The sequence below is a fragment of the Calypte anna genome, chromosome 2 (assembly GCF_003957555.1).
Source record: "Calypte anna isolate BGI_N300 chromosome 2, bCalAnn1_v1.p, whole genome shotgun sequence".
NCBI lineage: Eukaryota > Metazoa > Chordata > Aves > Apodiformes > Trochilidae > Calypte > Calypte anna.
The window spans coordinates 28,655,262-28,670,111 of NC_044245.1; the positions used below are offsets into that span (position 1 = coordinate 28,655,262).

General features: G+C 35.3%; 1 protein-coding gene across 6 annotated transcripts in view; it reads right to left on the minus strand.

Annotated features, from left to right (window-relative positions):
* Nucleotides 1-14,850, minus strand: part of DGKB (diacylglycerol kinase beta) — a 286,640-nt gene that overhangs the window by 12,816 nt on the left and 258,974 nt on the right. The gene's annotated exons all lie outside the window — the stretch shown is intronic.

A 14,850-nucleotide genomic window follows, 5' to 3' on the forward strand; every position in this document is an offset into this window, starting at 1 on the left:
TCTTTGTCTCAATTAGTGCACTAAGTCAATGCAAAAAAAGAGGCGCAAAAAAAGAGGCACAAAAAACTATTCATCTAGCTTTCCTGAACTTTGTTTTACTTCTTTGCATCTAATTATATGTTTTTGTTTCACAGTGAACTTGGATTACATAGTTTTTTGGCACTTACTTTCTACAAATATTTAAATAAATAACATCTTTACAAAATAAATACTAGTTTGCTTGACTTAAAGCAGCAAAAACAAATTCTGCCTAGAATTTCAGATACAGAGAGACAACCAGAAACCTCACCATTGAGATAGCAGTCTGGTTTGAGAAGCAGCCTCGCTTCAGAATCAACTAAGGTGTTTTGTATACTCATGTTTAAATACATGGTGCCAAGACCAGATGGACAAGAAAAAGACTATTTTTTTAAGCTGTATATTTATGTATGTTTTATAGATTAGATGTTGATAGACTTGTTTTCAAAAAGTAAAATATTCAGTGAAGCAAAACAATGAAGTAAAATGTTAGCATCTATCATCACACTGATAAAACAAAATTGAGGACATTACTCTTTTTATCTTCTAAACCCTTCAGCCTTTCATGAAGGTAGAATGTAATGCTAATTGTCATATCTATCAGACTAGTCCAAAGAAAGTCTTTTCTGTTCACTTCTTTGGGCTTTGCATGAAGATAATTAACTGAAAGAAGTACTGTGATGGGGGAGTAAATGAAAGTAGTAAAAGCAAAATATGATTTCTAGTCTGGATTATACTTTTTCAGACCAGAAAATGTGATACTATGCAAAGCCTTAATTTTCTTTCTTATATTTACTTAATATTCTTTGCTATTTTCATTTTCTCATCACAGTAAAAACAGTTCCCTGTATCACTGACGTAAATTTAAACCCTAATATTTCCTTTTAAACAAAACCACTAAGATGGTCAAGAAATGAAAATATACAATATGATTAATTTTAACTCTACATTTTTATAGCTTGCATTTCTGTAATGCATGTAATCCTAATTTTGTATGTTTGGCTTTCTCATGAGTTGTTTTTATCTTAAAATGTTTTCTTTAAGTCACTTTTAAATTTAACTCAGTTTTAAACAAATTCCACCTTTCTTTATAGCCATGGGAATTTACATGGGAAAGTCCTACTCATTTGCAAAATCTGTTATAAGATAAAAGCACACAGAACTTTATAGATGCATCAAATCATTAAATTGTTTCTAGCCAAAGACAACATAAAAATCCTATTCACTGGATTATTAGGAAATTATTATTTTTTAAACCAGAGAATAATTAAGAACAGATTTTTATTACTGACAGCTCAGGCAACATATGCAAGATTCAGAATAGTGACATTTGCAGTGATATAAATTTGATGCATCATTTTTCAGTAGCTGTGAGATTAGTGCCAGTAACAGCAGGTAACAAAGGACCAAATCCTACCCTTTAATCTACACCACACATCTCACAAAAATGTGGTATACTAAATAATAGAAGATGGACTTTATGTACCAAGAATACTCTTATATACCAGGAAAGTTAAACCTTTTCAAAAACTTAACATTTTCAGAGGCGTATTCACAAAAGAAGGGTTATTTTAGGCCAAATATGAATATTTTTAGACTCAAGCTTAAATTAGAGACAACCTTCCTTCAGAAGCAGTAACATCTAAAGCAAACGTAACATGCAATTACCAACTTAGGGTTAGTTCATACTCCTGCCCTTACTAATATATTTGACCTCATACTTTTGCATATTCATATAAATTTCAATAAATCCTTGAGCTGTACTGACTTAGACAAGAACTCAGAGTGAGCAAAAGTGGAGGAGTGTATATTTCAGTCCCATTCTTGAAAGATGTTACATGGTTATAGGTACACTGGTTGAATAAAAAGGGTCAAGACATCAATGAATGGATTAGATTTGTTCTTCAAAGGTTCCCACTGAAGAGTCTGAAAGAGACTAAGCTCTATTACAAGAGATCAGGTCTTCTATTAAACCTAAAGATAGCAAAGGGGAAGTAATTCTTCATTCTGGGGAAAGGTTATCACTGATTTCTCAGAAAGATCTGTGCTGGCTTCTGTACTGCTCAACATATACCCCTAAATAGAAAATGCAAATAGAATCAGATGGTGAGTTACTGAGAATGTAAAAAAGTATAGACAAAAGCAAATTATAAAAATATTTTAGGAATTTTACAGTACTGACTAATGGTGCTATATGAAGACAGAAAATTCAATATATGTAACTCAGTGCCTACAAGGGGAAACAGCTCTAATGACATCATAGAGCTAAATATAAATATGCAGATGATTATATGCATATGTATTACATTTAAAAATAAACTTTTTATATGTCCATATATACTTGCATATTTATTTTGCTAGGCTACAATTCATAGCGTCATGGGGAAATTAAGATTATGGAGTTAATGTGGCCACCTCTATGAAAATATGAGCTCACTGCTCAACTGTGATCAAATGTAATCAAATATTACGACTGGTGTATCAACAGAGTATAGAATTTGTAGTTCTGGCCCACTCACAAATGCACAGGAGATATCAAGTAACTGGAAATGACAGAGCAACATATATGGTGACAAATACAGAGCAACTTTTGAATAAAAATAATTTAGACTAGGACCCTTCAAAAAGCAAAGAAGTGAATGGAGGAAAGATGAGAAAATTATCAGTGTAATGAAGTAGGTGAGGAAAGTACTGTAATTAATATGTCTCAAAATGGAAGAACTAAGGAGTTTCATAGGAATTCTACAAGAAGCAGGGAATCCTTTTTACATAATACTTTGTTTTATTATGATGCTATACTATAATTCAGAATTCCCTAAATCAGAAATTGATATGTATTTGGTAAGATATCTTGACAGAAGAATCACTGTAAGTTTGCTCTCTTAAGCTTTATTTCTAATCATGCAGCACAGGTTGGTGTTAGAGGTCAGACACTGACCTACATGAACTGGTAGGTTGACCTAGTACCACTTATGTTTTCTTATACATCTTATACATTTTGGACCAGAATAATGAATGCTGCTCCTCACTGAACATCATTCGGCTTATAATGTGGACTTTTCCATGACGTGTATCCCAACTGGGTTTGAGACCTAACTCAGAAAATCACTTCTTTCCAATTCTCAAATTGTATTCTAGACAGGACGAGAGGGCATGGCCTGAAGCTGCACCAGGGGAAGTTTAGGTTGGATATTAGGAAGTGCTTCCTCACAGAAAGGGTGATCAGGCATTGGAATGGACTGCCCAGGGAAGTGGTGGAGTCACTATCTCTGGAGGTGTTAAAGAAGAGACTGGATGTGGCACTTAGTGCCATGGTTGAGCCAATGTGGTGGTGTTAGCTCATAGGTTGGACCTAATGATCTCAGAGGTCCTTTCCTGCCTCAGGGATTCTGTAGTTCTGTTCCACACCCATATGTGCATCTGTGTGTGCCTACTAACTACAGAGCAAAAAAAAAAAAAATCTTTTTTTAGGCATATTGTATTTCTTCAGCATTTATTCTACAGATTTTATTCTAAAGAGAGAACAAACAGTAGGTTACTGTAATAATAATATTCTCCAATTCAAGTTTCACCTATTATAATCAGTTTTAGGAGCTTTAGGTTTAGGAAACTAAGGTTAGATTTTCAAAAATAATTTAGCAACTAATAGGGAACAACAGCAATTACCAGATATGAGTAAGTTTTCAATCTAGCCAGATCATTTCATTGCCTAAAGGAGAGCTGAAGTCTCCTAGGTAAGCTATCATGGAGAGCATCTCAGTATCAGTGCATTAGGAAAGTGTTTTTTGACTGGTGCCTTGGGGTTCCTGAGTCCGATTGTTCTACTTTGAGCTCTGTGAAAGAGCTGAAGGCTCTGGCTTGTTTTCTATGTGAATGAGCCATTAGAGTGTGTGGGAATGTTTTCACAGCACTATGCCTTTCCTGCCCTCTTCCACAAACCAAAGTACTTCACGTGTCTCCTCATATTAGTCCCATCAGTAAACAAAGCCATCTCTCCCAGGGGAGAGCTGCTGTCAGCAGCTGGTCACCAGCATGCAGAGGGGCATCTGACCCCTTGCACTCATTCCTGAAGATGAGATAAAGTCAGATGACTGCCCATTTCTTCCCATCAGGCAGCAGGAGAAAGAGGGGTCCAAAGAGAAGCTTGCACAAGTGGCAGACAAAACACTGTAGGTGAATATAAGTGCTCTATAGCACTCCCCCAAGGCATGAAAAACACACTTGGAGACTTTAAAGTTTTGTAGTGAGGAGTTTACATTATCCATTAGCTTGGCATTAGCTGAACATTGCGATATTCAAAGAAAACACACAAGAGAAAAACACATTTGGAATTCATCTATGAAGATACAGCAAGGAAAACAAAACACGAGAGGGGGTGGGAAGAAGCATGGTGTGATTAGAAACGCTGATTTACATAGAGAACTTTCCCTCTGTAATGGAACTGGTTTTGATATCCAATTTATCTTTGCAACATATAAATATTGCTGTCCTGGCAAGAGATTGAATGAGTCTATTAAAACTTGGGGGTACTGCACTCACTCAAGGCACATTTGCATAAAACCACTGTTGGTCAGTGGTAAATCTGTCTCTGGCAGCAGTTTGTCTTTGAAGAGAAGGGGCTCCATGGTTACTAAATGTAATCAAACCTTAGTAATCATCACACTGGAAATTTTTTGGTTCCAGTTAAAATACTGGATAAGAGTTTGAAAACTGGCAGGATGCCAAAGGATCCTTGAAAACCTTCTGAGCTCAGTGCTCTGCACCACATAAATGCTTCAGAATGTTCCTAGAACAGGACATGTATTAAATCTACAGTTACCCACTATGCAGGAATGTGGGGACTCTTCTGTACACAGGGACTGGTACTGTTGTTTTATAGATGTTAAAAATATGTTTAATGTCACAGTACTATGATTTCAAATGAATGGCTTTTTCTAGACTCCTGATTAAAAATAAAACAGTAAATCAAGAGCAACCTGTACATCCTGGGTTTTGTTCTGCTTTGCTTTAGGGAAACTACCTATGGTAACTCGACTCAACATTTATAATTGTTTACATCTGAGTTGTACCTGGAGGTCTAGATGATGCCAAAGTTCTGTTTTGTTACTGGTTCACAGACATAAAACAAAAGACAGCTCTTGTCTCCCTTCAAGAATTTATAACACAGACAAATAAAACTGACAAAGAATAGGGGGAAAATAACACTATTATGTCCATTTTATAAAGAGAAAATTATTCATAGACAAGTTTAGCTCTTGCAAAATGTTTTTTCTTACACCCAGCTAAGGGTTTGTTCTTATATTCAGATGAACATTTGTGTGTAGACATGTAAGAGTTAAAAGCACATGGGTTTGCAGCACTGACCTAGCAAAGATCACACATGAAGTTTGTGGCAGAGACAAGAAATAAAACAGAATTTCAACCCATTGCTTTTAAAAGTCTGCTCTCCCTATAAATACCGACTTCAAGGATATATATCAAATCCTCTATCTATAGCATTTGACCCAGTTTTTTGAGTATTTTGACTCACTGACTTGTAAACATGAAAAATCAGGTGGCTCCATACATCTTTTTATGCCAGTATTGATTCTCTAGTCTTTACTCTTCTCTTCATAGTTTTTTCTTGTTTTTAAACCAAACAAGTTAAGCCTTCCTCTTAGTCTGAAGAAAGGAAGATGTCACTGCTGTAATTTTCACCCTGGTGAGATACTCAGATACAGTGATAATAAATTAAGTGGATATTTTACATATATAAATACACACAAAACTGCAGACATTTTAGATCTGTGTGGATGTACACACACATGATATACACTCATATTTCGGCATATGTGAGAAATTCAGTACATTTTTGCATCATCATCTGAATTGATGATGCACTAAATAGCTTTAATATGGTTAAAATACAAGGGTGCTATTTTTGACATTTAAAATGAATGAAATCAACAGAATCTTGCCTCTTTTGAAAACTCTTACTGACTTCAACCATTATTAGTGTCTTGCATCAACCTAGCACAAGGACTCCATCCTCAGATGGAATCATTTAAAAGATCCAGCTTAGCCTACTACTTTGTAAAGGATTTTTTGGGGTGTGTATTATCATCTTCTGACTCTCATTAATCACTGAATGACAAGCTTTCAAAAAATATAGGAGGGCAAACAAGGAGTAATCAGTCCTTATAATTAAATATTTTTTGAAACTTTTGAATGTGCACAGAAGGCCTTTGTAAAACTTCTCCTTAAGTGAACTTTTTTTTTTTTCCCCAGCTTACCAGGGGGAAAGAGAGTTCTTAGTAGAAACTTTTTTGATTAATAGTAAAGAAATAGAAATTAAAAAAAAAAAAAAGCCCACAAAACCCACACCAGAGCATTAAATTAAATAACTTCCATCCAAAAACTACTCCCAAATACCAATGTTCAGACGTTCAATGTTTGAAATAAGAGGTTTCATCTTCCATTTTTGGAGATCATTATGGATAAGTCTTTTATGGTAAATCTTGGTGGACAAAATGTATTCTTTTTTTATAGATTTATTCTTTTAATAGTTTGAGGTACAATTGCATTGAACATGCTGCTGCACCAAAAAGTCCCTGAATATTTTAATCTGTTATTTGTTCAAAAGGATTTCACTGTGTTACTGTTATACCCCCTTCATCCAACAGAACAAAAGGCGATTTATGAAAGGAGTCTAAACTTGGACAAACCGTAAAAAAAAAAAAAAAAAAAAAAAAAAGGAAAAAAAAAAAAAAAAAAAAAAGCAAAGTTCCTCTCTGTTTTTATCAAATTTGATTGCTGCAGCTGTTCCCAGTTTCTGTATTTTAAAAATAGCCTTATTCAGTGCCTTGTTGGCTAAAGGCCAGAGTACCATTAGAACATGCTGTACGGAAAACCTCTATTCAGTTACAGATACAGAAATATATTTAAGATCAGTGGGGGTCATCTGCAGCAAACACTTGTATGGAGGAAAATGGAATTTTAATGTGCTTGGACTGCTCACCACTTTTAACAGATATTTAAGAACTTCAAACCGGATATCTTTCTATTTGTATTGGTACTATCACATTACTGAGCATCAGGTACAATACAATATGAGCAACTCAAGATCATTTCAACTAACAAAAATAGATCTAATTCTCAGATTACTCCTTAGTAGTTCTGGCATTCACTTTAAATGGCTCCTGGTAATATTGGATATTTGATTAGCCTATAAAAATGCCACAGCCTAGAAAAGAAAAATACAGTAATATTGATGGAAAGGTAGAAATCTGATCAATGAAAACCAGCTTTGATTTGTACATTTCTAAGGGGATTTAATTTCATCTTAATTTAATCTTAATTTCTCTTTGTGAGAATCAATTTCATTTGCTTCCTCTACATGCTAGTATTCCGTGGTGTTTGGAGATCACAGTTTGTAGAATGGATACACTTTTAGTTACTAACAACAAGCCTAACTCAGGGAAGCATTCTGAAAATTAATGGAATAAATCATCACTTTTAGGGATTTCTGATGGTAGTGACAGGATGAGGGGTAATGGCTTCCAATTTGAAAGGGTCAATTTAGACAGGGATTTAGGAAAAAAATTCTTTAATGTGAGGGTGGTGAGACACTGGAACTGGTTGTTCAGAGAAGCTGTGTATGCCCCTCCCTGGAAGCACATGAGGAACAGATGAGGAGAAGAGAGTTGTATGAATGCATGTGTGTTTTAATTGGTTTTAGACGGGACTGCAACCCTACTTTGAATAGTTGTCATCCCATCTAAAAGTTCCGCTATAAATCCTGACCAGTTGTGTTCAGACAGTTCCAGGGGGTGGACAAGCCCCCTGGTTACTTACTGGCATTGTGATAGGACATCACTACAGAACAGTTTTTTGCTTTTCTACTTCATTAATTCATCTTCATTATGTATCTTTATTTAACTTCCCTCTCTGGGCACTAGGGCCAAAATGAAATAGAACAGATATAGGATTACTCTTTCACTTCAGACTTATATGAACTTGGAGAGCTACTGGAAGAATTTTATTTAGAAGACGGGATTCTAGGTGAGCCAAGATGGAGGCATGCTGTTGTGTTGTTCAGATTGTTACTTCTATTGGATTGGATTTCTATTCTTTTTTTTTTTTTCTTCTTTTTTTTTGCAATACTTGTAGGGTGAATTAATAAAGTTTAACATGACAAAAGGTACAGAAGGACAAGACACCTTTCAGGCTGACAAACCCTGCCTCTAATCCAAAACAGAAGGAGCAAACCTCAGATCAAATTACAGTTTGGAACAATCATTCTGGGTTTGTTTTCCTTTTGCTAGTCACTTACAACCTGAAAAATAAGGGTTGGGAGGGGGGTTTTTTTGGTTACATATGAACATTAATCTGGTAGGACACAAGATTGTTCATGAATATTTTGGAATTTGCAACTTTCAGATTACTTTCAATAAATGGCTAGGAGACAAGTTTTTAAAGGACCTTAATTTTTACCTCTGCACAACAAATCATTTAAGCATGGATATTCAGTGATATCAAATGAGCTACATGCATATTTCAAGCATGACTGTTAAGTACTTATCTGTTTATTCAGGCCTAGCTCTATAGTAACTACTTTATGGTACATGATTTCAGAAAGCTTAATATAAATAAGGTCGTGCACAACAAACAGGTTTGCACTTGATTATTTGAGGCATCTGAAAATTCAGGTTTACTTGTATAATATAATGTGGGATTTATTTTCAAAACCATTTTTTTTTTCATTATAATTAATGCATGGTAATAGCAGCTGAATTTTCTTTTTCATAACACTACTTTGCACCAGGATCAGCAGCACAAGGGGACTGCAATGTACTAAGGGAGTTAAAGAAAGTAGAAGTTGCAGGTGCACTAATAAATGGGTGGTCTTTGGATTACAGTACTTGTGTCTGCTATGCAGAGCTAAACAGAAACCTCAATGTTACACAGAAGAAGTGGCACAACAAGAACATCTGTGCTGGGGGACTGAACTGGCATCACTAACACCTCCAGTGCCAGGTGCAAAGGAAATTTCACTACAGCTTGAGTGATTTTGACTGCTAGCATCTGTATATACTAGATTATCTCTCCTCTTCCCTCCATATTCCACTAGAGCATTTGCATTACACATCTGGCTTTAGATTCTAGCATAGCAAAAGACAGGTTGCAATCCTTCCATCCCTGGATCCTTTTTTTTTTTTTTTCTTAGTCTTACTTTTCATAGAAGCATAAGGCCAGAGTTAATAGTATTTTCCCAAGGTATGGTTAAAGAAAATGAGTGTTTTTCCTGGAAAAAAAAGAAGCATTAAAGAAGAATCATGCCTTTGATCTATCAAAAACTGTTCAAAATGCCCTAGAGAAAGTTTTTCCCTTTGAGATACTAAAGATGGACTAAAATTTCATATTTCTCTCAGAAATTTCTCTCTTATGAGAAATTTTAGATTTTAATGTAAAGTAGCTTCCAAAAATAAAATTCCAAACTAAAGTGAAAAACTGTCATTTCAATTGACATATCGGGTTCATAGAAATAATGATGATCATAGAATCATAGAATCGACTGGGTTGGAAGGGACATCAGAGATCATCAAGTCCAACCCTTGATCCACTACTGCTGCAGTTACTAGACCATGGCACTGACTGCCACATCCAGTCTCTTTTTAAATATCTCCAGGGATGGAGAATCCACTACTTCCCTGGTCAGCCCATTCCAATGCCTGATCACTCTCTCTGTAAAATAATTCTTTCTAATATCCAACCTAAACCTCCCCCGGCACAACTTAAGACCGTGCCCTCTTGTCTTGCTGAGAGTTGCCTGGGAAAAGAGACCAACACCCACTTGGCTCCAACCTCCTTTCAGGTAGTTGTAGAGAGTGATGATGTTTGGTAGATGTAAAATACTTGAAAGAATGAGACAGCTAAATGAACTGATTGCTAGGAGATGCGAAACCAGTGACTTCTGGTATACTCATTGAAGTCCAATCCTAATAATCTTTGAAATATGTAAAATTCCTACAGAATGCCTGGAGATCATGACTTTCTGTATTACGTGGCTAATGCTCAATCTTTTATTTCTTTCTTAGACAAAGACTTCAGGAATCAAAAACTACCAGTGAGCAGGTTATTTCAGGTGGAAGTCAATGGCCTGATCATCACCAACAGGAAAAAAAGGAAAGGAAAAAAAAAACCAAAAGGAAAAAAGATTCACAGAATTGTCACAGTTGGAAAAGAATTCCTAAGAAATACGGGGACATAAAAATAGTATTTGCATTCCAGGATGATTAGATTTGTCTGAACCACAATCCTCCATGCTTTATTTGTCCAGCACTTTGAGACATCTTTTTTTTTACAAGATGGGAACAAAATGTTGTCAGTGAGACAAATGGATATATTGTGCTTTGAAGAAATTTCTTCAGAAATGTTTGTAAAGAACAAATCACCTTCCAGCCCTAGCCACTGATTAAACCTCTTGAATATGTCTAATAAATAATCTAAAAAAGGAAAGTACAAATTATTTTAATGGTACACTTCACTGGGAACTGGGAATGTGCTTTACCACATTGAAAATTATCTTTGCTAACTTTTAACAAGGTGTGACAAAAAAGCAATAAATACAAATAAATCCACAGGGAAGAGACTCAAAAAACATTACAGTCCCTGCTTTTGGGAAAAAAAAAAAAAAAAAAAAAAGCTCTAACAAATTTGTAGTCCCTAGTTACTCATCTTTTCTTGTTACTTCTGTTCTAATGCCAAATTCCTTCATTATTTTTTGACCCCATATGAAACACCATCTGGCAAAAGCATGTTGCCATTCTCCATAAATGAAATAATTGGATAGTTGCTTTAAAATATAATTCATAAATAAGTTTATTCCATTTCTGAGCTCTATTGCTGAGCTATGACTTCTTGTATGCTTAGAGGACCTGGGATTCCCAAACAGTCTCGCATATAGTTCTAGGCAGTTGTGAGGTATCAGATGTGTATTTCCCTGTTTTTCCCTTGGATCCATTGTACGCATAATTATTGCACCTACTGTTAGATAAGGGTCACACCACAGATGCATCAGAATCACTGCCTTGGAGGAAAAGATCACAGGCTAAGGGTCCTGATGGATCTGTGCCAACAGATCACAAACCCTATGGCTGAGGTGGTCATCTTAAAATAGGCCAAATGGCTGTGGATATTCGGGAGCAATTTCAAAAGGGAATCAGGTGTCCCCGTCAGGAGATATTTCGATCACATTTCAAAACATTTTTAGAATAATTTTGGCCAGCCAATTACTTTCAGTCTGCTACCACAAAGCTGTGAAGGTCTGAGGAGATCATCCTGGAGCTGGAGTCCTAGGGAAGGATGATTGTGTCAGCAGAGTCTCATTTGCTTGTCTGGGGGATCTTTTGCAGTGTGAGCACATCCCTAGGCATGCATCATGGGAGGAATCAGGCCAGAGGAGACAAAAAGAAGTCATTGATTCATTGAATACATACTACAATGTTGTTGCTCTAGAAGTTATGACAAGTGTGGAATAACAGGGAAAAACAAAATATTTGCTAGTGATGAAAAGCAGTATACAAAACAGCAGTTGGTCATGAGCAAACATTTTGCAGCTATAAAGACCCAGCTGCTTTGGCTGACTAAAATAAAAAGGAACAAGGCTTTTGAGGTTGTGAGAGAACATCTCAAAACTGATGGGTTACATGGAAAAATAAAAAAAAAGACCTCCTTGTAAAGCACAAATACTCATAGTTCTCTTTTCATCTATTTATAACATATCTAATTTCCTTGAGCTAAGAGTCCTAGGTAAGTGTGCCATGCACTAAATGAAAACCTGTTCACAGCTGCTAAACCCAGTTTATTCTGCATGCCTGTTTTTGTATTTCATTAAATATTCATTTATTGATATTAGACTTATGAAAAATTTATTATAATTTTGATCATCCTCTATATGAATAGGAGAAATTAAAGAAAAAGGGAGTTCATCCAGGTTGTAGGTATGTGTGAAAGAACTTGTGGTATTTGCAGAAAAGGAAAACAATTTCAGGAATAAATGAGAAAAAACTATCTTGTGCATCATCTAAATATTTAACTTCAATATCAGTTTATATTAATCATATTTCAAGAGTTGCATTGAATGTGCTGTAATTGTGCCATCAACCACATGAATCAAAGCTTTATTTAATAACTGTAAAAGCTGCCATTTGCTACTTTTAAAATATCTCATTTCTCACGGCCTTTCCTCGATAATGGTCACTAGAGTTACAAAACACTAAAAATATCAATGTTCTTGAAAAACTTATTTGAGTCCTTACTACAGAAGCTGAAACATCTGTAACAGTGTATGGCAGTTATCAGCTTCTTATAATTTCTGGCAATGTTCAGTTGAAAAGGCTTTAAAAAGTACAAGTGAAAACATTAGTGTTTTGACTACTTGTAAGAATCTGTTTTGTATACAATCAATATAAAGGGAACTGCCAAATCAATCTAAGCTTAAAATTCTGGAGTTTGTGTTATTTTTGTTGTATTTATTTTTGAATTTGTAAAAAAATAGAAACAACCCCCCAAACTGTTGCAAAACCTTCAAGCAACAAAATATTCCAGATATTTAATTTTAATTAAGATAGGGAAGCACAGTCAAATTCAACAGATAAAAACACAAAATAGTAAATGAAGATGTGCAGAAACATCTCTATTCAGTTAATAGTTGAAAAACTCAACTAAGATTCCTTGTCCTTATTTACATAAGGAAAATCAAACAAAAACAAACTCTAAGACCAAATGTTCTCTCAATTTCAAGTAAAGAGAAAGTTTAACAAAAGTTTGATTCAGCTATTCAGATATAAAGAGAGCTGGAACCAGTCCTAAATCTTTTGAATAAATGGAAAAGTATCGTCTCAGAAAAAAATAAAATCAATCAATGCCATTTTGGTTATAGCATGAAAAACAATCAAATAGAACCACAGAGGAAGATACAAAGAGAGCAGTGAGGGAAAACGGAGTTAATTTCTACATTTTGAGATATTTTTTTTCCATCACATATATTCCTCAAAAATATCTTGGAATATGACACTGCCAGTGTTAATTCCCAGTGCTTAAACAGTTCTTTATATCATTAAAGCACTGTATACATCCTAAAGTTCATGGCATTAAACCATGGAAAATACAATGTAGAACACGCATCCAGAAAACTGGCCTCCACAAGAGAACTCAATTAAGATCAGAATGTCTGAATATTGGCACTTTATACTGTTTTGAGTTGTAATTCTGTAGCCTTAAGACTGCTTTTTTAACTTTTTGTGGTCAGTGTACATAAAACACTTCATACACTAAATGTACATGATTTTCCTCACGGATGTGCAATAAACATTTTATATTTTTGTTCCTTTCAATTACATTTTTTATTCTTTTAATTGGACAAAGCTGTTGGTTAAAAATTTAACTAAGCTTTATCAGACTTACATTACTTCTGTTACTTAGCTCCTATCACATACAGATTTTCCTGCCCCAACACTTCTGCTTTAAAGGGTAAAACAAAAACTATTGTTTTTTTCCTGTTTCACAAAAAAAGGACCATACTTTGAGACGGTATCATACAAATCTGGCTGTGGCTAATAATATGAAGTATAGATCTTTATTTGGGATCTGCTCCAAAGCCTGCCAGTTCTGCAGGATTAAAATAACCGCAATGTGTTTAATAGCTTAAGTTCCTAAATGGATGTAATATCAGATGAGTTGTGTAATAAATTATCACTTAAACACTTTCACTTTCTTTTTATCTAAATATTAATTGCAGAGTGACAAAGAGACAAGGAGAAAAGTCAGGGATTTTGAATTCCATTCAGCTGAGCCACATAACAGCAAGATAACTTCAGGAAAGCCACCATACACCACTTACAGCCCTGATCTCGTTGTACCCACTGAATCAACACAACTGCTTATTGTTACTCTAGGTCTGGATTATTCTGGATCTCATGGCAATGGGGAAACAATTTATACACATTCCTACAAAATTTCCCTATAGCTCTGGTTTCACATATGAAATCTATGGATAGAGCACTAAGAAGACTGTGAGCTCTCCAGGGCACGGGCTGGTTATTTTTTGTTTGTGTTGTACTCTGTGTTCCCTGTAATTCTGCTATCTGATTAGACTCCTTAGGAGGTAGTGGAATATATATAAATAATAAGGAAGAGGAGACAATTAAAAAATAATAATTGCTAATATTAATCTAAGAGATTAAGATGTAAACTATGCACTTCGTATTGCTGACTCTCAGGGGAGATTTGTCAAAGAGAACATACACATGGGCACATGAAGTGGTGACACCAAACACTGCTCTCTCTGCAGTCCAGCAGAAATCCTGCCCCAGTGGAGACTGATGATTTCCTTTGTATTTTCCTTGGCTGACTTGTGAAGCATTCATCCCTTCAGCTCAGTCACTCAGCCTTCTGGTAAATGCTGGCTTATTGTTCACAACTATTTTTTCCATCCATGGGGATTTTAATAGGCATGAATGAGGACAGTTATGAAGAAAATTCATAGTATCAAGGAAAAGCCTTGAAATTCAGATATTAGTTGGGTACCCAGGCTTCAAATCTCTTTCAATCTGACTAGTCCTTGCTCGTCTGAACAATGCCAATGATCTTTTTCTGGGCTAACCATCATAAAGCCACTTGTATACAGTAGCATGGCTTTTCTCTGAGCTCGTGAGTGTGCCTGCAGCTCAATAGAACTATTCACATGAACAGAGGTTACTCAATGTAAAAACTGGATGCAGAATTAAGCTTGTCCTTGCTCTTCCTCTTGATACAAACATCAGCTGCTCAGACATCCAGGCTTTCTTCTTT